The sequence below is a fragment of the Ursus americanus genome, chromosome 15, assembly GCF_024610735.1.
Source record: "Ursus americanus isolate L20-20 chromosome 15, mUrsAme1.1.p, whole genome shotgun sequence".
Classification (NCBI taxonomy): domain Eukaryota; kingdom Metazoa; phylum Chordata; class Mammalia; order Carnivora; family Ursidae; genus Ursus; species Ursus americanus.
This window is the reverse complement of record NC_142141.1, coordinates 28,903,632-28,929,557: the sequence shown is the minus strand read 5'-3', so window position 1 is coordinate 28,929,557 and position 25,926 is coordinate 28,903,632.

The following is a 25,926-nucleotide window of genomic DNA, read 5'->3' as shown; positions in this document are numbered from 1 at the left end:
ATCATTTATTAATTTTAATAGTAGAATTCAACATTTATTTATTGATAGGTGAGAGATCTAGAAAGTGACTGATTATATCCATATCATTACTGAGTGTATAGTCTAGAATGAAGTTCAAAGGAAATTAAGATATTTCAGATAATTAAAAAATACAGAAGGATAAATCTGCTTTGTCGTCAAACAATCAGAGTCAAGTCCCTGACCTATACGTATTCCTCATTCTGCCACTTTTTAGCTAGGTAAGTGGAAATTAACTCACTTGGTGTTGATATTTTATCATTATTATCAGTATTTCAATATCTTTCAAATAGAAAAGAAAGATTGTCACAAAACCTGGATATCAAACATCCTATATGAGCCACAATACATTTATTTTAAAGGAATCAATTTAGATTAAAAACCCATAAACATTTTATTTCTTAGGGGCTTGACTGAGTTTTCCTCAGACATAATTTTCCGTGGATATGTTTAGATAATTGTCTAAGAATTGATGTTTTAAGTATTTTGATGGAATGATGGACTATTGTTGGTAATAATGAACACTTTATACAGTGTCTCTGCAACAACCACTAATTAGCTTCATTATAGCCCACAGTTAATTCCTGCGAATAACTTATGTAAATGATGAAACTCTAGTAGTTTTTCTGAATTCTCTGACAATGAGATTTTTAGAGTAATAAGTGTGGCAAATTTCTGACAGCAGGTACGTGTCTTTGTTGCATTTTGAGAAAGGAATAATCCAAATACTAGAATTTATTTAGCTGTGGAGGTTTTTCCTATTCCAAAAGCTTTGAAAGTATAAACTGAGAAAAGCAGGCTAAAAAGAGCTTCACATTTGATTTGCATCTTAAGAACAAAGAAACAAATGAAAATGTGACTATTGTCTTTATCTTCACGGTTATTGTGTGCAGTATCCTTCTATAATCTTTTCTTGTAATGAGGCTTAATAGCTGCCTTTGAGATATTAATGGAAATTGTCACAGACAAGGGAGATATTACTGCATCTAATGAACTAAAGTAAGACTAAAAGGAAAGGAAAAGGAACAATAAGTAAAATCTGCACAAATAAAAAGAATTTAACTAGTTTCTAAAATTTAACCCTATAGATGACTCTGACATAAAATGTAATAATGGAAATGCATTACTAGTCAGTTTTCTAAGATATCAGTTGTCAAACACAAATGGCAGTTTCTTTTCTTATTATTTTGCATTTGTGTGGTATTTAAAAACCTCTTGACTTCAACTTTACCCAATGCCCTGGAGAAAGACACTTTATATGGCTCAAAGGGCAAGTCGGATCATTAGATGCGTTGCAGCAAGCAAAAGGACAGATTCCAAGCAAAAAACAAAACCCAAACATTCAGGTAAAGTAAAGGCTAATAACAATGTAATGATTTCAATTGGATTCATCTGTATATTGAACAGAGCTTTGGAAATTTTCAAGTTTAGATCAATTTTTTATAGTAATTATACTATTGACTCTGACTTCTTCAATGCTCACCTTTGCGTTAAAGTACTTGAAAGGACAGTTGATGCTTAGGTATTATAATTTCATAAATATACACTCTTTTCCTTGATTCTTGAAAACTGAGAGGTGAGTAGCTGCCATTTGAGCGTTAGTGTATTGCCATCTGATTGAATGAAGGATGTACAATTGAGCCGTCAGGTAGAGAATTATGAGGTTAGTACATAAGTTATGATGGCAACCAGACTTCTTTTTCTCAGGGCATTCCCTGAGGAACAAATTGTAAATAACGCCATCCAAACTTCCTAGGAACAAGATGCATGCCAGGTTTCTGCCAGGATAGCAGTTGATGCCTAATTGAGCCCAGGATTGTTAAAATGTCTCCTTTTTATAGTCCTGAATAATGTAGAACTAATGAACAGATTCCATTTCAGATTTGAAGCATCAGCTCCCTAGCAAAGATTCCTTTATGATTTGGCTTATTTTTCTTTTTAATTCCAAACATAGAGACCGTTCTTAGCACAACCCCTGTCTACATATAGATGCTAAATTCTCATCAAAATTTACTTGTAAATTGTTCATCGTATACATACAGCTATTCTCAGTAAGAACTGACTGGTGAATTGACTGGTCTTGAAAACTACATTCCATTTTAATCATATATTTCGGTTCAGGAGTGAAAAAACCTGATTCCTTGTCCGTGGCTGTCTTCTTTTTTCTCTGACTTTCAGACATGTAGAACATTCCCGAAATTTTTAGACAGTTAATGCTTATCCCATGCTTAAGAAGAAATACTTATTTTTTCCTTCAACTGTGGATATTACAAACAGAGATTAGTGGCCTCTCACTTCAGAGCTGTCAGTGTTGAAGTGGCATCAGCTATTAACATTCTATTGTAAGTGGTCAGAAGCTCCCTTTGGCATTCCTGTCAAAAGGCCACTAAACCTCCCAGTTTGTGTTGTTTTCACTAAGATAATCCATTCCTGTCCTTTTTGACTGGTTGGTGCCATTCAACATGCCACATTGACTAATGATCCAATGCAACCACTGAATCTCTTCTACTTAAAAAAGAAAAGGTAAGTCTAGATCAGGCTATACTCATAGTGATGTTCTGATTTGGCTTACACAGAAATATTTTATTCTAGGAAAAATGATATGAGAGGAAGTGAATAATGTATGAACTACCTTTTACTAGCCAAGTAATACTAAGTATCATGCTGGTTTTATATCAGAAAAACTGTCACAAATATCAGAAGGTCCTTCCTCTAACCTGTAAGAGGGAATTATGCGGAGCACTAACAGATGTCCAAAAGCTAGAATCCATCCTTTCCTGGCTCTATGCTTTCTCTAAATTATATGATCAGTGTAGTTTTTTTGTTTTTTGTTTTTTTTAAGATTTTATTTATTTATTTGACAGAGAGAGAGACAGCCAGTGAGAGAGGGAACAAAAGCAGGGGGAGTGGGAGAGGAAGAAGCAGGTTCCCAGTGGAGGAGCCCAATGCGGGGCTTGATCCCAGAACGCTGGGAGCACGCCCTGAGCCGAAGGCAAACGCTTAACGACTGCACCACCCAGGCGCCCCATGATCAGTGTAATCTTCATAATGGTCCTAAACTGGCATTTGTTTATTGAAGGAGATAAATAACATTGCACATTTCTAAGAAGACTATACATGGATTTTTGGTCATCTTATTCAGTTAATTTACAGAGGATTACATACTCTTTCCCAAATGTCCTTAATCTTATGACTGTATCTTGGCTAGAAATCGAAAGGTAGAATGTGTTTTCATATTTTGAATATATACCTATCACATAAAAATAGTCTCGTGAGACAATTATATGCATTTTCTATTTTCTCCTCTATTTTATTGAGAAATAATTGACATACATCACTGTGCAAGTTTAAAGCATACAACGTGATGGTTTGATTTACATATATTCATTTTGTGATTGAATATGTATATTCAATACATATTGTGAAATGACTACCATGATAGGTTCAGCCAACATCATCTTCTCATATAGATACAATAAAAAGAAAAGAAAGAAGAGAAGAAAAAAGGGGGAGAAAAAGCTCTTGTGATGAGAACTCATAGTATTTACTTTCTTAAAAACTTTTCCTGTGTATCCTACAGCAGGGTTAGCTGTAGTCATTTTGGGGTATATTATATCCCTGGTACTTCTCTGTCTTATAAGCAGAAGCTTGCATTTTTTGACCACCTTCCTCACTCTACCCTGTGCCTCTGGTAAGTCTGGTTTCTTTTTCAATGAGTTGGGGTTTTTGTTTGTTTGTTTTAGATTCCACATAAAAGTGAAATCATAAGAATTTGTCTCTCTCTGCATGATTTATTTCACTTAACATAAAGCCTTCAAGGTCCAACTAGTAATGTTGAGCATTTTTCATGTGAGTGTTGACCTTTTGTATATCTTTTTGGAGAAATGTCTATTCGGGTCATTTGCCCATTTTCTAATTGGGTTATTCTTTTTTTGTTCTTTTCTTTTTTTGCTACTGAGTTTAAGAGTTCTTTTTTATTTTGGATATTAACCCCTTAGCAGGTATGTGGTTTCCAAACATTATTTTCCACTACATAGGGTTTTTTTTTTCACCTTGTTGATAGTTTCTTTTCCTGTGTAGAAATTTTTTAGTTTGATGTAGTCTGACTTGTTAATTTCTTATTTTGTTACTTGTGCTTTAGATGTATACCCAAAAAATCATTATCAAGACCCATGTCAAGGAGCTTTATTCCTATGTCTTCTTATAGGAGTTTTATTTTTCAGGGTTTACATTCAAGTCTTTAATTCACTTTGAGTTAAGTTTTGTGAGTATGTAAGATGTGTCCAGTTTCATTGTTTTCCAGGTGGATATCCAACCATTCCAGCACTATTTATTGAATAGACTCTTTTTTCCACTGAGTATTCTTGGCTTCCTTGTCAAATATTAGTTGACCAGATACGCTTGGGTTTATTTCAGGGCTTTTGATTCTGTTCTATTAGTCTTTCCTCTATTTTTCTGCTAGTACCATACTGCTTTGATGACTATAACTCTATAGGATAGCTTAAACTCAGGAAGTGTGATGCTTCCTGCTTTGTTCTTCTTTCTCAGGATTTCTTTGACTATTCTGGGTCTTTTGTGATACCATATCAATTTTAGGAGTGTTTTTCGACTTCTGTAAAAAAAAAAAAAGTCATTGGAATCTTGATAAGGATTGCATTGAATCTGTAGATGGCTTTTGTAGTGCCGACATTTTAATAATATTAATTTTTCCAACCATAAACACGGTATACCTTTCCATTTCTTTGTGTCTTATGGTTTTCAGAGTAGAGATCTTTCACCTCCTTACTTTTTCTTAACTACTTTATTGTTTTTGAAGCTATTGTAAATGGGATCAATTTGTTAGTGTATAGAAGTGCTACTGATTTTTGTATGTTACTTTTGTATCCTGAAACTTCCCTGAATTCATTCATTAGATCTAACGTTTTAGGTTGAGTCTTCAGGATTTTCTTCACATATAATTATGCTACCTACAAATGAGGACAATTTTACTTCTTCTTTTCCAGTTCTGATACCTTTTATTATTATTTTTTCTTGCCTTATTGTGGGAGCTAAAGCTTCAGTATCATGTTCAATAAGAGCGGTGAGGATGGACACCCTCGTCTTATTCCTTATCTTAGAGGAAAAGCTTTCAAAACTTTCATCATTAAACATGATGTTAACTGTGGGCTTGTCATATATGACATTTATTATGTTGACATATGTTCTTTCTATGCCTGATTTGTTAAGTTTTTATGATGAATGGACACTGACTTCTGTGAAATGCTTTTTCTTGTCTATTGGGAAGACCATATGATTTTTTTTCTTTCATTCTATTAATGTGATGTATCACACTGGTTGATTTGCATGTGTTGAAGCATCCTTGCATCCCAGGGATAAATCCCACTTGATCATGGTGAATGATCCTTTAAATGTGCTGTTGAATTTGCTTTGCTAGTATTTTATTGAGACTCTTTGCACCTATATTCATTAGTGGTATTGTCATGTGGTTTTCTTTCCTAGTAATATCCTTTTCTGGTTTTCATATCAGAATAATACTGGCCTTATAAAATGAGTTTAGGAGTGTTTCATCCTTTTCAATTTTTGGAAGAGTTTGAGGATTGATATTAATTCTTCATTAAATGTTTGGTAAAATTCACTAGTGAAGCCATTTTGTCCTGACCTTTCTTTTTTGGGAGAATTTTGATGACTCATTCAAGCTCCTTGCTCATAATTTGTCTGTTCAGATTTTCTATTTCTTCCTGATTCAGTCTTGACAAGTTGTATGTTTCTAAGCATGCTTCCATTTCTTCTAGGTTATATAGTTTGTTCGTGTAGAGTTGTTCATAGTAGCCTTTTATAATCATTTAAATTTCTGTGTCATCAGTTTATAATGTCTCCTTTTTCATTCATACTTTTGTTGATTTGAGTCCCTCCTCTTTTTTTCTTGGTTAGTCAGCCAAGGATTTGTTAATTTTATCTTTTCAAAGAAACAACTTTTAGTTCAGTTAATCTTTTCTATTGTTTTTCTATTCTCCATTTCATTTATTTCTGCTCTAATCTTTACTATTTCCTTTCTTCTGCTAACTTTGGGCTCAGTTTGTCTTTTTCTAGTTTCTTAAGGTTTAGAGTTAGGTTATTTATTTAGGATCATTTTTTTGCCTCTTAATGTAGGCATTTATTGCTATCAACTTCCATCTTGTAACTGCTTTTGCTGCATCCCAAAAATTCTGGTGTGTTGTGTTTCCATTTCACTTGTCTCAAGAAACTTTTTTATTTCCTCTTTAATCCTTTTTGACCCATTTATTTATTGTTGTTTAATTTCCATGTGTTCATGAATTTTCCAGTTTTCCTCTTATTAGTTTTTAGGTTTTTGCCATTGTAGTTAGAGAGGATACTTGGTATCCTTTAAATCTTGAATTTGCTAAGACTTGTTTTGTTACCTGACATAGGTTCTATCCTAGAAAATGTTCCATGTACACTTGAGAAGAATGTGTGTTCTGTTGTTGGATAGAATGTTCTATATATGTCTGTTAGGTCTATTTGGTCTATAGTGTTGTTCAATGCTGCTTTTTCCTTATTGATTCTGCCTGGATTATCTATTCATTGTTGAGAGTGGGGTATTAAAGTCTCTAACTATTATTGTATTATGGTTTATTTTTCCTTTTAGCTCTGTTAGTTTTTGCTTTATATACTCAGATGCTATAAAGTTTGGCACATATTTACAATTGTTGTAACTTCTTGATGTATTGAACTCTTTTTCATTATATAATGACCTTCTTTATATCTTTTCACTCTTTTTAGCTTAAAGTCTATTTTGTCTGATATATAAATATAGCTACCTCTGCTTTTTTTGAGTTACCATTTGCAGAAAATATCTTTTTCTCTCCCAGTCTATATGAATCTTTAAGACTAAAATGAGTCTCTTGTAGGCAGCGTGTTATTGATCTGGTTTTTTGTTGCTGTTGTTGTTGTTTTGTTTTGTTTTTCTTTTGCTTTTTATCCATTCAGTCATTCTATGTCTTTTAATTGGAGAACTGAATCCATTTACATTTAAAGTAATTATAAATAGGTAAGAACTTACAATTGCCATTTTGTTAATTGTTTTCTGGTTATTTTCTCAATCCATTATTTCTTGTTTCTTATCCTGCTATTTTAATTTTGTATGTGTTCTGATGTCTTTTGGTATCAGACAAATGCTTGGACTCCTTTACCTTGTTCTTTTGCATAATTACTATTGGATTTTCCCTTGTGGCTACCATGAGGCTTATATAAAACATCTTAAACTTATAACACCCTATTTTAAACTGGTAACAACTTCAGAACAATTCATAAACTTTACACTTTTACTTCTCCATTCCCTCACATTTTAGGTTATTGCTGGTTTTTTTTGTATTGTGTAACTAGTAACAGATTATTGTAGTCATGGTTATTTTTATTGTGTTCTTTTTTTAACTTTCGAGTTTGAGTCGTAAGTGAATTATAAACTACTATTACCATATTGCAGAATCTAATTATGACTGTATATTTACAATTACTAGTGATATATACACTACTTTTATATGTTTTTATGATGTTAATTAGTGTTCTTTTACTTACACTCAAAGAACACCCTTTAGCATTTCTCATAAGCCAGGTGTGGCAGTAATGAACTCTCTCAGGTTTTGTTTGTTTGGGAAAGTTCTTATCCCTCCTTCATTACTGAAGGACAGATTTGCCAGGTATAGAATTCTTGGATGATGATGATCTTCTTTCAGTATTTTGAATATGCCATCCCTTTCTCTCATGACTTGAAGGCCCATAATCTTATGGGGGTTTCTTTGTATGTAACTGCTTTCCTTTCTCTTGCTGTTTTTAAATTTCTTTCTTTATCCTTGAATTTTTATCAATTTAATTGTATGTGCCTCAATGTAGCCATCTTCAGGGTCAATGTGTTTGGGCTACTTTTTGCCTCATGGTTTGAATGTCAATTTCTCTTCCCGGGTTTGGGAAATTTTAGTCACTATTGCTTTAAATATACTTTCTGTTCCTTTCTCTTTTTCTTCTCTTTCTGGAATTCCCATAATGCAAATATTGTTTCTTTTCATTGTGTAATTTAATTTTCTTTTTGCTCTTCTGACTGGGTAATTTCCAGTGGCTTATCCTCTAGGTCACTGATCATTTCTTCTGTATGGTCAGGTATACTTTTGAAACTCTTTATAGAATTCTTCAGTTTAGTTATATTTTTCACCTCTAGGATTTCTGTTTTGTTTTGTTTTTTGATGGTTCCCATTGCCTTGTCAATGTTCTCATTTTGCTCATGAACTCTTTTCTTAGTTTTGTTTAGTCATCTGTCTGTGTGTTTTTTTGTTTTTGTTTTTTGTAGTTCACTAAACTTATTAAGGGGATTATTCTGAATTCTTTGACAGTTCATAGATCTCCATTTCTTTAGGATCGGTTATTGAAACTTTATTAGTTTCCTTTAGTATTATAATAATTACTTGATTTTTCATGATCCCTAATTCCTTCTGTTTGTATTTGCACATTTGAGTAATTAGGTACCTCTTTCAGACTTTATAGGTGAGCTTTGGCAAAGACAGTTCTTCACCAGTCAACTCAATTTGGGTTTCTTGGTGTATCTGCTGGTAATAACCTTGGGCAGTTGGGGGTGTGCTCTTAACGGTCTGCTTTTGAATGAGGCAACTGTTGAGCTCTGAGATGGAGATTGGGGGATGTGCCCCTGACTGAGAGCAGTTGGATAGGACTAGTGGCTTGGTTTTCTTTCCTAGTGAGTCTAGAGGATGAACCCCACATTTGCCTGGATTCTCTGGTCAGATTTACTAGTCAGGACTGGGTACTATATTCAGTAGTAAATGAGGCTGTGAGTTAGCTTCCCTGCCCTAGGAGAGCATCAGGATGGGACTCAGGGTCTGTACAGCTCACTGGTTGGGTACTTGAATCAGATCAGAGTGTGCACTAACCTCCCTGGTTGTGTGAAGCCACAGGGTGTGCTCTGCAGACAGGGGAATACATGGGTTTTGTTCTCTGTTTAAGTGTCACTGTATGTAGGGCCATTGAATGGATTATACAGCTTCCAGGGTGCTGTGGTCAGTTTTTCTGATTGGACAGCCTAAAGGCTATATTCAGTGATGAAGAGGGCCATGAATTAGATTCCCTGCACAGGTGTGAGGGGAGAAACAGCTCTAAAGATGATAAAGATCTTTGTTTGTTGGCTAACTCAAGCTGACTTGCACCCCAAGTTCTCTGACCAAAAGGCCACTGGCTTTGTTCTGCAAACTATCAGCTCTACCCACTCACCTCTCAACTCAAGTGCCACTGGACTGCACAGATTCCAGGAGCTGTCTCCAGCCCTTCTGATCAGATAAGGCCTGAAGATATTCTTCACAGCAGAGGGGCTATGTCTCAGCTTTCTTGAATATCTGCTGGTTATTCTTCTTTGAAGGGGAATAATCTATGATGTTGTCTTGGTAATGTTACTCTCAATGTATTTTTAAATTAATTAATTAGTTAATTGTTTATTTCAATAATGATTTTTTGTCTGCTTATTTTATGATAAGCACTATGCTAGACATTTGAGCTAGGACTGTGAACACATAAGACAAAAATTCCTAACTTATAGAAGAAATAGAAACTAAATAGATAAGTATAGTATATCAGGTGATGATGAGTGCTCTGAAGAAATATAAGCTATGAGGGGGAAAAGAAGGGTCCAACAAGAGAATACCATATTTTAGCTAACTCTTAAGTTAGAATGTGATTGATTTTTCAGATATGAGAAATTTAGTTGTGCTCTTAGGTTACTCAAATTTGGTTTTTCCTCACTTTATTGTCAAGCTTTTTATATTTGCTAATTATTTAAGCTCTGATCTAAACCTCCCACTTTTACATGTTGCTAACATATTTATGTGAATTCTGTAATCTTCCTCAGGGAAGGAAGGAAGGTTTTTGACCAGAGATAAACAATTATCTGGGTTTCATTTAGATTTAGTCCTCTTTTAAGTCACATTGATCTCTAAATCTCCCTCAATTCTGTTAATTTCGAATGCATTCCAACTTCTGATAGATAAGCAAAGGACAGAAAAAGAAGAGAATGGCATTTTGATTACTGCGACTATATTCTTTTAAATATTAGAATTCTAATGAAAAATGCAAATCTTCATAAACAAAACTTTCTATTTTGTATTGTCTTCACTGCAAGCAATTCTAATGAAATAGATTCCATTTTAAAATTAGTTTTTTGTGACCACAGAAGACTGATTTTGTGGACTCTGAGGAGCCAGACTAATTGTGACCCAGTTAGAACAGGAAAGCTTTGCTTTTTATTAAATGATGTCCAAGGTTAATGTCAGACAGCATAGATCAACCTCTGTCCTCCACTTAGCTTCAGTGGGAGTTGTGTGAGTATGTAGGGTGTGAATTTGGCCTGAGAAGTCTAACAGACAGTGGAATAAGCTAGATTACTCTTTTAGGATCTTGTGATTGTTTTTTAAAAAATTGACTAATCTCTTTGACAGGTCCCGTGCCCTACCCCCATTTTGGAATGTAAGTGACTTTCCCTTGAGGGATAAATAATCTTATAGAAATTCCCATATACATTTCTGTCTACCAATATTAACCTTTTAAAACAGAATGCACCTGTAAAGATTTTTATTCAAAAGAAATAAAGCCCCACTTTGCTCATGATATGTACCAATTTTTAATTTATACTTCTTGAGTTTTGAAATTTAGAATTATTTAATTCACAATTTTAGCGGATTCCAATTTTTACCAGAAGCATTTATATTATTGCTAATTAAATATGTTTTCTAAATAATTATCAAACTTTTCACAACATATAATTCTATTTAAAAAATAAATAAATCTACTTTTCCTTCTTCCATCTTCAGAAGAGTAAACAGCTACATAAAATTAATTTTTCTTCTTATCATAACTAATTACATACAAAAGATTATAAGGCAATAAAAATGATGTGGTGCTGAGATTAGGGGACATCATAGCTGTATTTAGCTCACAGGTTTCTGTTCTTTTCCGCTGACAGTCAATTTTTAATCTTCAATAATTTATAAATAGCCTCATATAAAATAAGTAACTTTTCTATTATGGGAAAATATTCTAGTCTGCAGAGAAAAATAAAATGGAAGCTATTTGTACTAAAAATACACCTTTCAAATATTTAATTGAATCTCTGACAGTGCTTATTCGAACACTTTCACCTGTATCCTCTTACCAAATGAAAATAAAAACAGTCATATAATTAATATGAACATCCTGGAAAATTAAACTAGGCTTATTAATGTTGATGCACTGATTCAAATAAGAAAAACAACCATACATACCTAGCACATTTTATTATATGATTGGAAGAGTTTATTTTAAATATTTTCTTTCCCTTGGGATAAATAAAATATATTTTGATGTAAAAAGATTTAGTGCAGCTGTTTTAACAAGTTAAGATATAACTTTTATTCATTCTTGGATTTAATAAACATTTATGGGAATGTGCTTTATGCTGAGATGTGGGCTAAAAACATGTATGAAGAGTTTCTTACACAATATGAAAGACATGCAATGAAATAAATAATGAAGATACGATGGAATTGTGCAACAGTAAAAATGTGAACACCATGCTACAAGAATTTTAAGTGGGGCAACTTTGCATAGTGGATCAAAGAAGGTTTGGCACTAGATGTAATACCCTAGTTGTGCCTTGAAAGATAACTAGAAGCTTACCAAGTAAAAAGCTGAGTAAAGGGTGAGTATAGGGAACAACTCAGACAACAGGAAAAAAAGAGTCAGTATCCAAAGAAGTGGGCAAAGATGACATATTCAGAGAGCACAGAGTAGTTTGATGTAACTGGAGACAACAGCTTCACCTTAGAGGGATCAGGCTCAGGATAGATCATAAAAAGCTTTTATGATTTTATTCACTCAGAAAAATTGGTACAGAATCCAAGCAGTTCTCAAGTATTATGTTGCTCATTATGACTGTCTTGTGTCCCTCAAAATATACCAAATCATGAAACAATTATTCTACAAGTTGCGGCTTTCAAGTAGAAATGATAAATGTGTAGATGTTATACTCAAAGCATAAGAAAAGCCAGCACATTTATGTTGGTTGCATTAAACATTTGGAAGTAAAAACATTGTACCCTTGTTCATTCTCTTGTTTTCTTGTGTTGTATTCAGTATAGAGAAAAGAGATATATAATCAAAATAAAAAGCTTTTGCCCAGCAAAGGAAACCATCAACAAAACGAAAAAGCAACCTACTGAAGGGGAGGAGATTTTTGCAAACTTAAACAACTCAACACCAAAGGAAAAAAAAAAAACAACCGAAAAACAACAATCTGATTAAAAAATGGGCAGAGAATCTGAATAGATATTATTCCAAAGAAAACATACTGATGGCCAGCAGACACATGAAAAGATGCTCAACATCACTGATCATCAGTGAAATGTAAATCAAAACCACGATGAAATATCACCTTGCACCTGTCAGGATTGCTAAAATAAAAATGACAAGAAATAACAAGTGTTGGCAAGGATGTGGAGAAAAAGGAATCCTTGCACACTGCTGGTGGGAATGTAAATTGGTACAGCCACTGTGGAAAACAGTATGGAGTTTCCTAAAAAAAAAAAAAAATAGAGATGCTATATGATCCAATAATTCCAATTTACCCAAAGAATATGAAAACATGAATTCAAAAAGGTACATATATCCTTATGTTTATTGCAACATTATTTACAATAGCCAAGATATGGAAGAAACCTAAGTGTTCATCAATAGATAAATGGGTAAACAAGATGTGGGATATATATACATACAAAAAGAAGATGAGATCTTGCTATTTGCAGCCATAAAAAAAGGGATAATCATGGGGCGCCTGGGTGGCACAGCGGTTGGGCGTCTGCCTTCGGCTCAGGGCGTGATCCCGGCGTTATGGGATGCGCCCCACATCGGGCTCCTCCGCTATGAGCCTGCTTCTTCCTCTCCCACTCCCCCTGCTTGTGTTCCCTCTCTCGCTGGCTGCCTCTGTCTCTGTCGAATAAATAAATAAAAAATCTTTTTTTAAAAAAAAGGGATAATCTTGCTGTTTGCAACAACATGGATGGAAATAGAGAGTATTATGCTAAGTGAAATAAGTCAGATGGAGAAAGACAAATACCATATAATTTCATTTATGTGGAATCTAAAAAACAAAACTAATGAGTAAACAAACAAAAAACAGAAACAGATCCATAAATACAGAGAATGAACTGATGTTTGCCAGAGGGGAGGGAGATGAGGGAATGGACAAAATGAGTGAAGAGGAGTGGGAGAAACAGCCAATTATGGAATGAATAAGCGATGGAGCTGAAAGGTATGGCATAGAGAATATAGCCAATAATATTGTGATAGCGTTGGATGGTGACAAATGACAGCTACACTTGTGGTGAGCATAGCATAATGAATAGAGATGTTGAATCACTGTGTTGTACACCTGAAACTAAGGTAACACTGTGTGTCAACTATACTCAAAGAAAAAAAAAGTTTAAAAAAGAGAGATATGCAATCACTCTTTGGGAGAGAATATACGACATGGTTCTAAGAGTTTCAGTAAATATTGATTAAGTACATTTTAAGAGCCAGAAGTCAGGGGTACACATATGGATAATATCTACTTCTTACCTTGAGGTTTTTATGATCTCCCAAAGTAGAGAAATAAACAGATAACTTCAAAATACCAATGGAAATTATAAGAAAGGACCACCACATGCAGGATTCCTGTGAGCACAGGGAAGGGTCTTCCAGGCATTTAAGCAAGACTTCTTGGATGAGGTCTCACTCAGCTCAGTGGAGAAGAATAAAGAGTCAACACCCTTTAGTAGAAAGAGACTAAGCAAAAGGCAGGAGTATCTGTAGCATTTGCAGGAACACACGGATTTTGAAATTCTTAGAGTGTCAAGTATGAAGTGAATGGAGGAGCCTAGAAGGTTGAAGCTATGGAGCTAGACAGGGGTCAGTCAAAACAGAGGGGGGCTTATCTTCATCTTATGGAGGTTGGAGTTAGTACACCAGCTACTGAGACATTAAATGGTTTTCAGGAGAGGTAGGGCATAATCACATTTGTATTTTATTTATTTTTTAAAATATTTTATTTATTTATTTGACAGAGAGAGGCAGAGTACAAGCAGAGGGAGTGGCAGGCAGAGGGAGAGGGAGAAGCAGGCTCCCTGCTGAGCAGAGAGCCCAACGTGGGGCTCGATTCCAGGCCTCTGGGATCATGACCTGAGCCGAAGGCGATGCTTAACCGACTGAGCCATCAAGGTGCCCCCGTGTTTGTATTTTAAACTGATGTCTAGCTGCAGTGTGCTGTTGGTCTGTGTAGTAATGGGAAAAAGATTCTAGGCTCTAGGACTGCAGGAAAATTATACATCTCATTCAATACTTGGCACAACCACTTGCAAACTAAGCAGGTGCTCCATGAATTTTTGTTGAATAAATGAATGAATAAACAGTTTGGGAGTTATTGATGAGAAAGACAAGCCTGAACCAGGGCTGTGAAAAAAAAAAAAAGAATGGAGAAAAAAAAAAGAAGGATATGCATACAGGAAAATTAGCTAGGAATTAAAGGTTAACAAAACGTGGTGATTAGTTCTGAGAGGGAGAAAGAGAAATTTAGAATGATTCAAGGGCTTGAGAAAAGGGAACATTTTTGATCATGTTGATTTTTAATTCTGTATGGAAGACAAAAGTAGGACACACATTTTCTTGCTTCTTAAAGGTGAATTGATATTTATGGCTCATATTCATCCAGCATTAACAGGACTCCAGAAGAGTTATTGCTTGTTATCTCTGTGTATGCGTGTGTGTGTATGTGTGTACGTGTCCTCACATAATACATATGCAAAAAGAGTGTAAGATTTCTATGGGCAGAAACAGTGTCTAATACTTCATGAAATGCCTACATTCAGTATACAGCATAGGCTTTTATTAAATATCTGTTTATCGATTGGCATTATTATCCCAATTTAAGTCAATATTTCAAATAGTAGGATTTTTTAAAATATAATTTCATTGTAAATATCATGATACATTTCTAGAGTCTCTCTAAAATACCATCTTCACTATCCATTCCCATAGGAACTAGGTATAGGTGGAACTCTCTTATAATTTGGTCTTTATGGTAATTTGCTACTTTATCTTCATTAGTTCCATGGATAGATTACTTTTATAATAAACTGTGACCTACAGTAGTGAGGACAGACGTATTTTTTTTTTAATAATGATTTTTTATTATATTATGTTAGTCACCATACAGTACATCCCCGGTTTTCGATGTAAGTCTCGATGATTCATTAGTTGTGTATAACACCCAGTGCACCATGCAATATGTGCCCTCCTTACTACCCATCACCGGTCTATCCCATTCCCCCACCCCCCTCCCCTCTGTAGCCCTCAGTTTGTTTCTCATAGTCCATAGTCTCTCATGTTTCATTCCCCCTTCTGATTACCCCCCCTTTCTTTATTCCTTTCTTCCCCTACTGATCATTCTAGTTCTTATGTTCCATAGATGAGAGAAATCATATGATAGTTGTCTTTCTCTGCTTGACTTATTTCACTAAGCATTATCTCCTCCAGTGCCATCCATGTTGTAGCAAATGTTGAGAACTCATTCTTTCTGATTGCTGAGTAATATTCCATTGTATATATGGACCACAACTTCTTAATCCAGTCATCTGTTGCAGGGCATCTCGGCTCCTTCCACGATTTAGCTATTGTGGACATTGCTGCTATGAACATTGGGGTGCATATGGCCCTTCTCTTCACTACGTCTGTATCTTTGGGGTAAACACCCAGTAGTGCAATGGCTGGATCATAGGGTAGCTCAATTTTTAACTTTTTAAGGGACCTCCACACGGTTTTCCAGAGTGGCTGTACCAACTTGCATTCCCACCAACAATGTAGGAGGGATCCCCTTTCTCCACATCCTCTCCAACAATTGTTGTTTCTTGCCTTGTCTATTTTTGCCATTCTAACTGGCATAAGGTGGTATCTCAGTGTGGTTTTGATTTGAATTTCCTTGATGGCTAATGATTTTGAACATTTTTTCATGTGTCTGTTAGCCATTTGTATGTCTTCATTGGAAAAGTGTCTGTTCATATCTTCTGCCCATTTTTTGATTTGTTTATTTGTTTCTCGTGTATTGAGTTTGAGAAGTTCTTTGTAGATCTTGGATACCAGTCCTTTATCTGTAGTGTCATTTGCAAATATCTTCTCCCATTCCGCGGGCTGCCTCTTAGTTTTTCTGACTGTTTCCTTGGCTGTGTAGAAACTTTTAATCTTGATGAAGTCCCATAAATTTATTTTATCTTTTGTTTCTCTTGCCTTTGGGGATGTTGAGGACAGACGTATTGTCCTTGCCCTGAATTGCCGATTCCAGTTGGTATGTGGACTTTAACTTCAGAACCTGGATCAAGATCAGCCCTTCCTGTTTATTATTCCAGTTTGTGGTCTCTGGCTTTCTACTGTGACTTGACAGTCTCCCTTAGGCTTTTTGTCTTGTTTCAATGTATTTTTTAATGTACATGAAATATATTTCACATGCCTATTAATTTATTTAAGTACCTGTGACAACTTCAGCAGGAGTGCTATTATAGCAAAAACCATTTTTCCTTTAGGAAACTGAGGAGAAAATATAATTCAGGAAAAAAAAAAAAGGACTGCACATTTTTTATGAAAGGGTGTTTTTTTTTCATGTAAAGGGCAAAATTGAATTTAGTTACACTTATGCATTGTATGAAAGGTTTTGTGCATGTTGTCAAAAGGAATTTTAAAGGCCAAAAACATGAACCTAATTTATATAAATATAAATCTATTAATTAATATTATAATATTTACAAAAATACCTTGCACCGGTTTTGCTAATAGAAACTGAGTATACTGATGAATGTAAAAAAGTAAAAGAACAATATAATTACTTCACACTTAAATTTGCTTATCCTAGCACCTGAAATTTATTGCTGTAAGAGTGAATAATTTAATGCAGTCTTATTTTTTTGCCAGTGTCTGCAGGTAAAATTTCTGATAGAAACAAATAAACTCACCTTGAATGAGATACTTCTAATATCACAAAATCAATAGTAAGTTATAGTCCCATAACAATAACTAATTCAATGTGTTTCACTTGGGTAAGTTATTTAAACCTACATTATCTTTTTTTGATTGTTCCATAAAATGGAAAAAAGTATATATATTTAAATCTTGCTAGTAGAGGTTGCTGGTAAATATTACTTAATGTAAATCTATTCCTTACTTCTTTCCAAAACAGGTAAAATTCAATGGTGGGGGTGGGAAGAATAAAAATCCTAAGTATTTTTTAAATGAATGAATTAGCAAGTAAAAAAAATATTTGATATGACCAATGCATACTCTAAATATACATAAAATTTTCAGATTTTTATTTATTATAAAAATCAAAAGTTTTAGAAACATATCTTCTCATCTTACAGATTTATGTAGCTATTAGAAAATCCTCCTGCTATTTGAAGTTGTCTCCAAAACGGTTCTTGATTCTAGAAAATTTCCTTCATTATTTGAAATGCACATAATCTCTTTAATCTACAAACATTGTAAATAGGAAAATAACTATAACAATACAACAAAGAATAATTCATGTTGGATCTCAAATCAGATTTGTTCTTTATATAGCAAGAAGGGAGGCAAGTGGATTAAGTATGAGTAGTATCTTTTCAGCCTGGGAAATTGTGTGCTCATAGAGTCGTATATTTCTAATTGTGTAAGTTGGCTCTGAGTTCAGGAAAATATCACTTGGATGTCCTTGTCCTGAGCATTTTGATTTTTTAAAAATATATGAGTCTCCTTTAAAAGCTTTCAGGCATGAGCCGTGAGGTAGTGAATCAAGTTTAGCTGAGTGTGCATTATAACTGTCTAATCCATGAAAGTGATACTCTATTTGTTTTGTGATATTTGATTCCCTGTTAAATACTTTAAAATGGAGGTTCCTGTCTGGCCGTGTGGTGTGAGGGTACTTAATATCTAAGAGGATTCCGTTGTCATGAATCTATTTAGAGGGTCTTAAAATACTCCTTTAGAGTGGAGCCATTTTGAAGACTAGTCTATTCATTGCCCATCTCTAAAAGGTAAAAGTTGGCAATTACAACGTATCACGAGGGACACTATATTTCTCCTCCTTCCGTATAGTTCAAGTTTGAGAGCACTAAAATGGAGCTAGAGGGAATGTTGGAAAATTTAGGCTTACATATGGTCTACTAGCTTTTAGGAAGCAACTAAACTGCAAATGCCTGCACTTGACACACTAATTAGATTATTGAAATTATTTCATTAGGCAGAATGCATTCACTTAAAACTATTCCTTCACATATATGTTATAAAGAGGTTCTTCTTTCATTAAGAAATACCATCTATAAGAAGTAGAATACTGATACGGTAAAATAAAATTTATCTATGAGTAGAAAATAAAACCTAAAGCAAAGACAAATTTAAAAATAGCTACACAGATCTTTAAAACCTTTAAAATTTGTTACCAAATGGTAATATACCATCCTAAATTAAAACTGAACTCAAACATAATGGAAACGTACCAAATACTCCAGTTAAATTGAAGCTTAGGTTTGTGACAAATCTGCACTTCCAACTATTTTGATTTCACACATTGAAGTGGGGTTTACATTTCTAGGTTCACTTTCAGCATACCTCCAATATGGGAGAACTGTAATTATTTGACAGGAATTTATTTATTGCCTTCCAAATGGTGAAGTCTATTCTAGGTTCTAGTTACATAGCATTGAACAAGACATTTATTTATTCAAAAATATTTATGAAGCACCTTTTATGTGCCTGACATTGTTATAGGCCCTGGGGCTAAATAGCCGGGTTGGTGGGGGGAGGCAAAAATCTCAGCCTGGTTTGTGTGTATGTTGTGAGAAGGAAAGTAGAAAATAGATAAGATAGTAAATAAAATATAAGTGGTTAGATGATAGTGAGGGTTAAGGGGGAAATATAAAGCAAGGGAGGGGTGTAGGGAGTGTGTAGTGGTTATAGTGACAGGGTTTGCCATTTTTGATGGTGTGGTTAGGGAAGTCCTCATGGAGAATATGAAATGTGAGTAAAGGCCTGGGAAGAGATATGAGAGAATGAGCCAGGGAAATGCAGCAAGGAAGTCTATTCAGGAAGAAGGGCAAGAGCAAAGACCCCAAAGCAGGCATCAGTATGGTGCCAATCTGACAAGGCTGAATGTCTTAGAGGATAGTCAGAGAGAGATAGGAGTAAATGATGGGGCAGCTGCTTCCTTAGAGCTTTGTGTACATTATAGGGACTTAGCTTTCACTTAGAGGGCAGTGGGAAGTCACTGAAGGGCTTTGAGTGGCAGAAGGATAAGATCTGAGTTTTATTTTAATGGGATCATTCTGGATGCTGGGTCAAGAATAGATTGAAGAGAGAATGGTGAAAACAGGAAGTCCATTTAGAAGGCATTTTAATAATTCACGGAAAGATGTGGGTAGAATAGACCAGAGTGCAGAGGAAAGGTTGGGTTCAAGATATATTTAAAAGGTAAAGTATCAAACTGAACTTGGCCATTTGGTTGTGGGATATCACGGAAACAGAGGAGGGGCAGGGTGATTCCAAAGATCTTGGCCTGAGCAACTGAATACATGAATTTACTATTTCCTGAGATGAGAAAGACGCTGAGAGGAACAGGTCTGGCATGAAAATCATGAGCTTAGCTTTGGCATGCTAATTGTGAGTTGGAGTAGCTAGCTACGACTCTGGAATTCAGAAAGACCATTTGGGCTAGAGAATAAAATGTCCGTATCATGAGCATAAGAATATTTAATGCCATGTGTTTGGATGAGATCAGCAAGGTGATGAGAGTAGATTGAAAATAGAAATCTTTTCCTAACTGCTCTGTGAGCGACTGAAACATTCAGAGGTCTGGGTGATGAGAAGGGACCAGTGAATGACAGTGAGAAAGGTTATTCTAATCAGGTACCTGGAAAATAAAGTGAATAGTACATTGTCCTCGAAGTTAAGTGAAGGATTATTTCAAGGATGAGGGGATGACAAACTATGTTGAACGCTGCTAAGTCAAGTAACATAAAAATTGGGAATCACCATTGGATTTTAAAATATGGGGGTCATTAGTGACCTTGATAAAAAGCAATAGCAATAGAATCATGGGGGGAAAGGTCCAATTCAAACACGTTAAAGAGAAAATGAAATGGGATGAGAGATATTTAAGATAATGAGTTTGGACTTTTCTTTCAAGGAGTTTTGCCATAAAGTAAAAGAGAGTAAAGAATCAAGAAAGGATTTTTTTTTCAAGATTGGTAAAAATAACATATTTGTAGATGGATCAGAAAGATCCACTAAAGGTGGGAAATTTTAGAGACACAATCCTTCCCATCATGAAGGACATGAGATACAGTAATTTAGAAGTTATATAATTAAGGACATAATCAGGTGCTATGATGCAAATAAACTGCTGTAAGAACGTAAGTGAAGGGATGAGATCATTTTTACTGAGATGTGTGTGACTGGGAGGAACCTGCTGTATAACGATAACTTGGAATAGAACTATCACAGGTAAAGAGACAAACTAAGTGTGACGATCCCAAAGCAGGGTTCAGTCTAGTTTTCCACACACAAAATGAAGCATCTTAGAGGCTAGTGGAAGGAATTTGCATTTTATTCTAAGAGCAGTAAGAAGGCATTGGAGGGTTTTGTAAAGTCCTGCCGATCACTACATGGAGGATGGACTTAGGAAATAGGGCTGGAAGCACAAGAACTAGTTAGGCAGAGATATCAATAGCTCAGACGAAGTTGATGGTGACATGGTTTAGAATGGACATGGATAAAGATAGAATTTTAATTTTATTTAGGCAGAAACCAGGGCACCTGGGTGGCTCAGTTGGTTAAGGGTCAGACTTTTGATTTCAGCTCAGGTCATGATCTCAGGGTTGTAGGATCTAGCCCTGAGTGGGGCTCCACACTGGGCGAGGAGTCTGCTTAAGATTCTCTCTCTCCCTCTGCCCCTCCCCCCAACACTCGAGAGTGCTCTCTGTTAAAAAAAGATAAATAGAAACATTTAAATAAGCATTTTAGAGCACTCTTCACAATAACCTTACAATTACACTGGCATTTATCGAACACTCACTGTTTCCTGAGTGTTGTAGTAAGCATTTTATAAACAGTATCTTATTTATTTTCACATCATTCCTAAATGATACCATAATTATCCTCATTTTGCAGATGAGAAAACTGAACTTAAAAGTAGTACTTTAACTTGCTTAGATGCACAGTTAGCACATATTGAAGCTGGGTCTCTAACCTGATCTGCCCACTCTGGAGTCCCTTTATTGCCTTCCCAAGTGATTATGCTTTATCTTCCTGTAACATCATAACCACCTCCATTTGAGGCCTCATAACAATCCAATTTATCAATTCCGGTCTGTCTTAAAACTTGTGACCAGTCAAAGGGAGGCAAAGTCTTGCCTTCCCTGTCAAGGACTAGAAGATCCCCGAAGTAAGATCCAACCAATGTCCCTACAAGATCATTTTCCCAAGCTACTCATCTCCTTTAATTTGACCCAGTTCAGAACCCCCAACTCCTTTCTGGTTAAACCCACATTAGTTTTTGTGTGTAAGCCCTGTCATTTGCACCACTGTGAGTGGAACAGCAGGGAAGCCATAGTCCATTCCCTTTAATAAACATAAAAGCTGGCTCTTCCCAGTTAGGAGCATGAGTCTTTCTTTACTACTGGTCACCTGGCCCAATTCCAGAGAATATGTACTGTCTTAGATAAATTATAACATGGGATATAAAGAGACATTTTATTTACACAGAAACAATCTATTTGGTAAAATACTCTATCAATTTTTATATTATAATCATGTTTATGATATTAATTAAAGTCCACACCTTAGGGAAATGGATGGAAGTATAAGCTTCTGCTCCTCTTTAACCACCATATATGTTGGAATAGTGACTGTTGCAAGAAACAATTCTAAGGTGCAGAGAAGAGCACTGGATTTGGAGGGAGAAGAGCTGACTGAATAATAGCTTAAGAATAACTTATACCTAACCAATGGTTGGGCACTGAATGGGCAGCTTATGTTCATTTGTTGATTAATAGCACTCTTGTCATCTCCATTTTACAGATGAGAGGATAAAGAGTGATTGAGATTAAATGGGTTGATAAGGTTCACACAGCTAGTAAATGGCCAAGATTTGAATAGAAATGCTGGGACTCCAGACTCAGATTTAACCATGCCGTTTCCTGCCTGTCCTTTTGCTTCTTCCCTCCCATTGGGACAGTTTTCAAAATCTCCATTAATCGAGGGAAGATTAAGCTTAGTATCCTGAGTGTCAAATCACCCTCTCAAAAATTATTTTTCTTTTATAGTGTCTCTCACCATTGGAAAACCTAGTCACCTTCAAGTAACAGGATGCCCTCTGGACTCCTTCAGGAAAGTAGAGTTCTGGGCTGAGCATGGAAAGTAGGACTCTATGGTGATCTTTACTTGTCCTCAAATGAAGGGGATAAAGTGTAGGAAAGTCTTTTAAGCTGTGAACTGCTACATAAATGACTTAAGAAAATGATGACAATTTTTTAAAATCCTAGTCTTTTGGGTACCATGAAGGCAAGCTTGCTCTATTGCTATTATTTGCACTTACATAAATAGAAAGGCATGTTTTCCCTCTGATCATGTAAGTAAAGGCAGCAGAAAGGGGTTCCATGTGAGAGAAAATTAATAACTTAAATTTCTTTAATGCCATAAAAATATCAGAAGAAATAACTAAATAGCCAATATAATTTAACTTACTACATTTTTTCTCTTTCTATCTTCCCCTTTGTCCCCTAAAATTGTTATGTATTTCAACTCATTTAAAATTGACCTTCCCTGAATAAATAATCATTTCAATAGATTGGATCTTCCTAACTGACCAATATACAAGGCCACGTTTTGGTTTTGTTTTGTTTTGTTTTGATTTGGTTTTTTGTAGTGTAATGTTACCATACCTGGTAGTCTGACATCATGGGGGAAAAAAATGGTTCAACTATACCAAAAATGCCCTACTAACACTTCTTATGAGCTTTTTTTTTTTTTAAGATTTATTTAATTTTAGAGAGAGAGAGAGTGCAAGCAGCGGGAGGGGCACTGGGAGAGGGGAGAGAGAATCCCAAGCAGACTCCACGATGAGGGTGGAGCTTGAAGGGGGGCTCGATCTCACAACCCTGAGATCATGACCTGACCCTATAGGAATAGCTGGACGTTCAACCACCTGAGCCACCCAGGTGCCCCTCATGAGTTTTATTTGCAAAAACCTTGGTCCAGAAAATATTTGTCCGTTGCTGAAGGCTTTCTTTCCATAGTCTGTATAATCTTCCTTCTCTGGGTTTCTTTCCAAGTGGTCAGAAGAAGATTGTAAAACTTCTGGGAAATGCCACAGATTTTTGTAACCACCCAACTCTGTGGATTTGGATTCTGGTTTAACACACTGGATAAAGGAAAGGGAATTGCTTCTTGTTAAGCCTGAGCAGGCTGCATAGAATAGTGTTTAAGAGTGTGTATGCTGAAGTGCACTGCCTTAACTTGTATCTCTGCTCTGCTATTTACTAGTTGTGTGACCTTGGGTGAGTTACTTATGTCAATTTTCTCATCCATAAAATGGAGATTATCGTAGTACATCACAGAGTGGTTATGAAAATTCAATAAATGAACAATTATAAAGTACTTAAAAGAGTGTCTGGCAATTAGGAGAGCTCTCTATTTATTAAATATATCATTTCTAATCATTGCCTTATGGTCTATTAATAATCAATAGCTTTTAATCAAAAGTAGTTCTGTATTTATTCAGAAATTCTTGAAGCAATATAGACATAGGTTCAAGAATCTAGGTCTATAGATTGTTTTAGCTGTTTGCTAAGACATTCAGAGAACAATTCTGCTCACTTTAAAGATCTGAGAATTTTTTTTTTTAATCAAAATGAGATCTTCAAATTCAGCTAATCCAAACCTTTGTTTTCATAGATATAAAATCTCTGGATCAGGTCAAAAAGGGTCACAGTTATTACTATCAGAGTTAGGACTAGAACTCAGATCTCTTGCTGTCCACTCCAGTTTCTAAGAAATATTACAGTATTTTCTAATATGATGATCTAGTCTCCCAGTTAGCACTCTGCCACCAGTTTATTCCTAGTAAAACAAGTATTTGTCACTTTGTAATGCTGTCCTTGACTCAGGGTTGATGTTTACTTTCGAAGTGTAGCAAAGTGTATTTGGGGACAAAGATAATCAGAAGACTCATCAAAAGTTAAATGATGTCACTTTATTGAATTGACACCCTCCATTGGGTCAGTCTTTGCCACACTCACACAGAGGAAGTTGTGTATGGAAAGTATAAGCCTAGAACTCAGTGTAAACTAAAACTCAGTGTATGGAATAAGCCTATGTATGTATAAGCCTACAGAGAGGCATGTTGTACTCAATAAGCATTAGTCAATAGGAACTGTCTATTGACCTTGAATTCAATTATTCTAAGCATACAGTGGTGGATCATTGGGAGCTAAAGCATCTGATGGAGAAAACAAATCTATCTAGTGAATAATAAACTTAGATTCCTTGCTCACAGAGACACTGTAGACTGAAAATAAATTAACTTTAAAATGTTCAGATATATTTATGCCCAATAAGTCCATGCTAGATTAGAAAGCAAATGAAAATGATTTTTTGAAGCCATATAGACTAGGTAAAATTGATTGCAAGAAGGATGAAATCACTTTCTACAGTGAAATTACAGTATCAACCCTGTATAATGTTGACTGGGAGCCAGACTGTGTGAAGTGCTTTATCAATAACCTTTTTGATATTTAACCCCCCCAATAAAGTTGTTTAGAAAGTGTAATTATGAGATGCTTTCACATAGTGACACTCCATAATTAATTACTGCATGAATAAGGAACCTGTGGCTCAGTGAGAGGTCTAGTAGGTGGAGGAACTGGCCTTGTAAACCAAGGTGTCTGACTCCAAAAAGGTTACGAGCTCTTCAATCCTCACTGTTTTCTGTCCCAGCTTCTTGTCAGGGTTGGAATACCGGATGTTGCATGGGTGGACCTGATTGTGTTAAATTTTCAGGTTGATTCATATATATTTGCATAAATGAGCCTTAAGATCCAGAAAGCTCAAAAAACTTTTGAAAGCACATCATATTCTTACCAAATGCATTTGATTGTATTAAAGAAAGGAAAATTAAATTAAAAACCATATTCAAAAACTAAAATTCAGAAGCATTTCCCATGATGCTTTGTATACTGCATAATTCCTCCTGGTGCTTGTAGCTAGAGGTGAAAGAAATAGCTTTAAAACTCCCTGAGTACAGGGGTGCCTGGGTGTCTCAGTAGGTTAAGCATCTGCCTTCAGCTTAGTTCATGATCTCAGGGTCCTGGGATCAAGCCCTGTGTTGGGCTCCCTGCTCAGTGGGGAGTCTGTTTCTCCCTCTCCCTCTGCTCCCCCCCTCCCCACTGGTGCTCTCTCTCTCTCAAATAAATAAAAATTTTTCAAAAAATAAAATAAAACTCCATGAGTATCTAACAATTTGCGAGTATATGTCTAGCACTAAGTAGTTAAAAAATAGAGAAAAGTTTAGAAAGTTGTCAAAAGCCAACATCATTATCAAGATTTTTTGTGCAGAGCTGAGTCCAATAAATTGAAGTGTAATGTGAATATTGAGAAAAATCTAAAATGCTATTATATCCTTGAAGATAATTAGCTTCATTATTTGTCATTTCTTTAACAATTGAAATCCAGACAAGTATTGATTAGGATTTCCAGATACACTTCATTTAGTCTTTATTCTCTTTATCTGAAAAACAGTAGTTATATTTTAAAATAAAAATAAAATTTTCT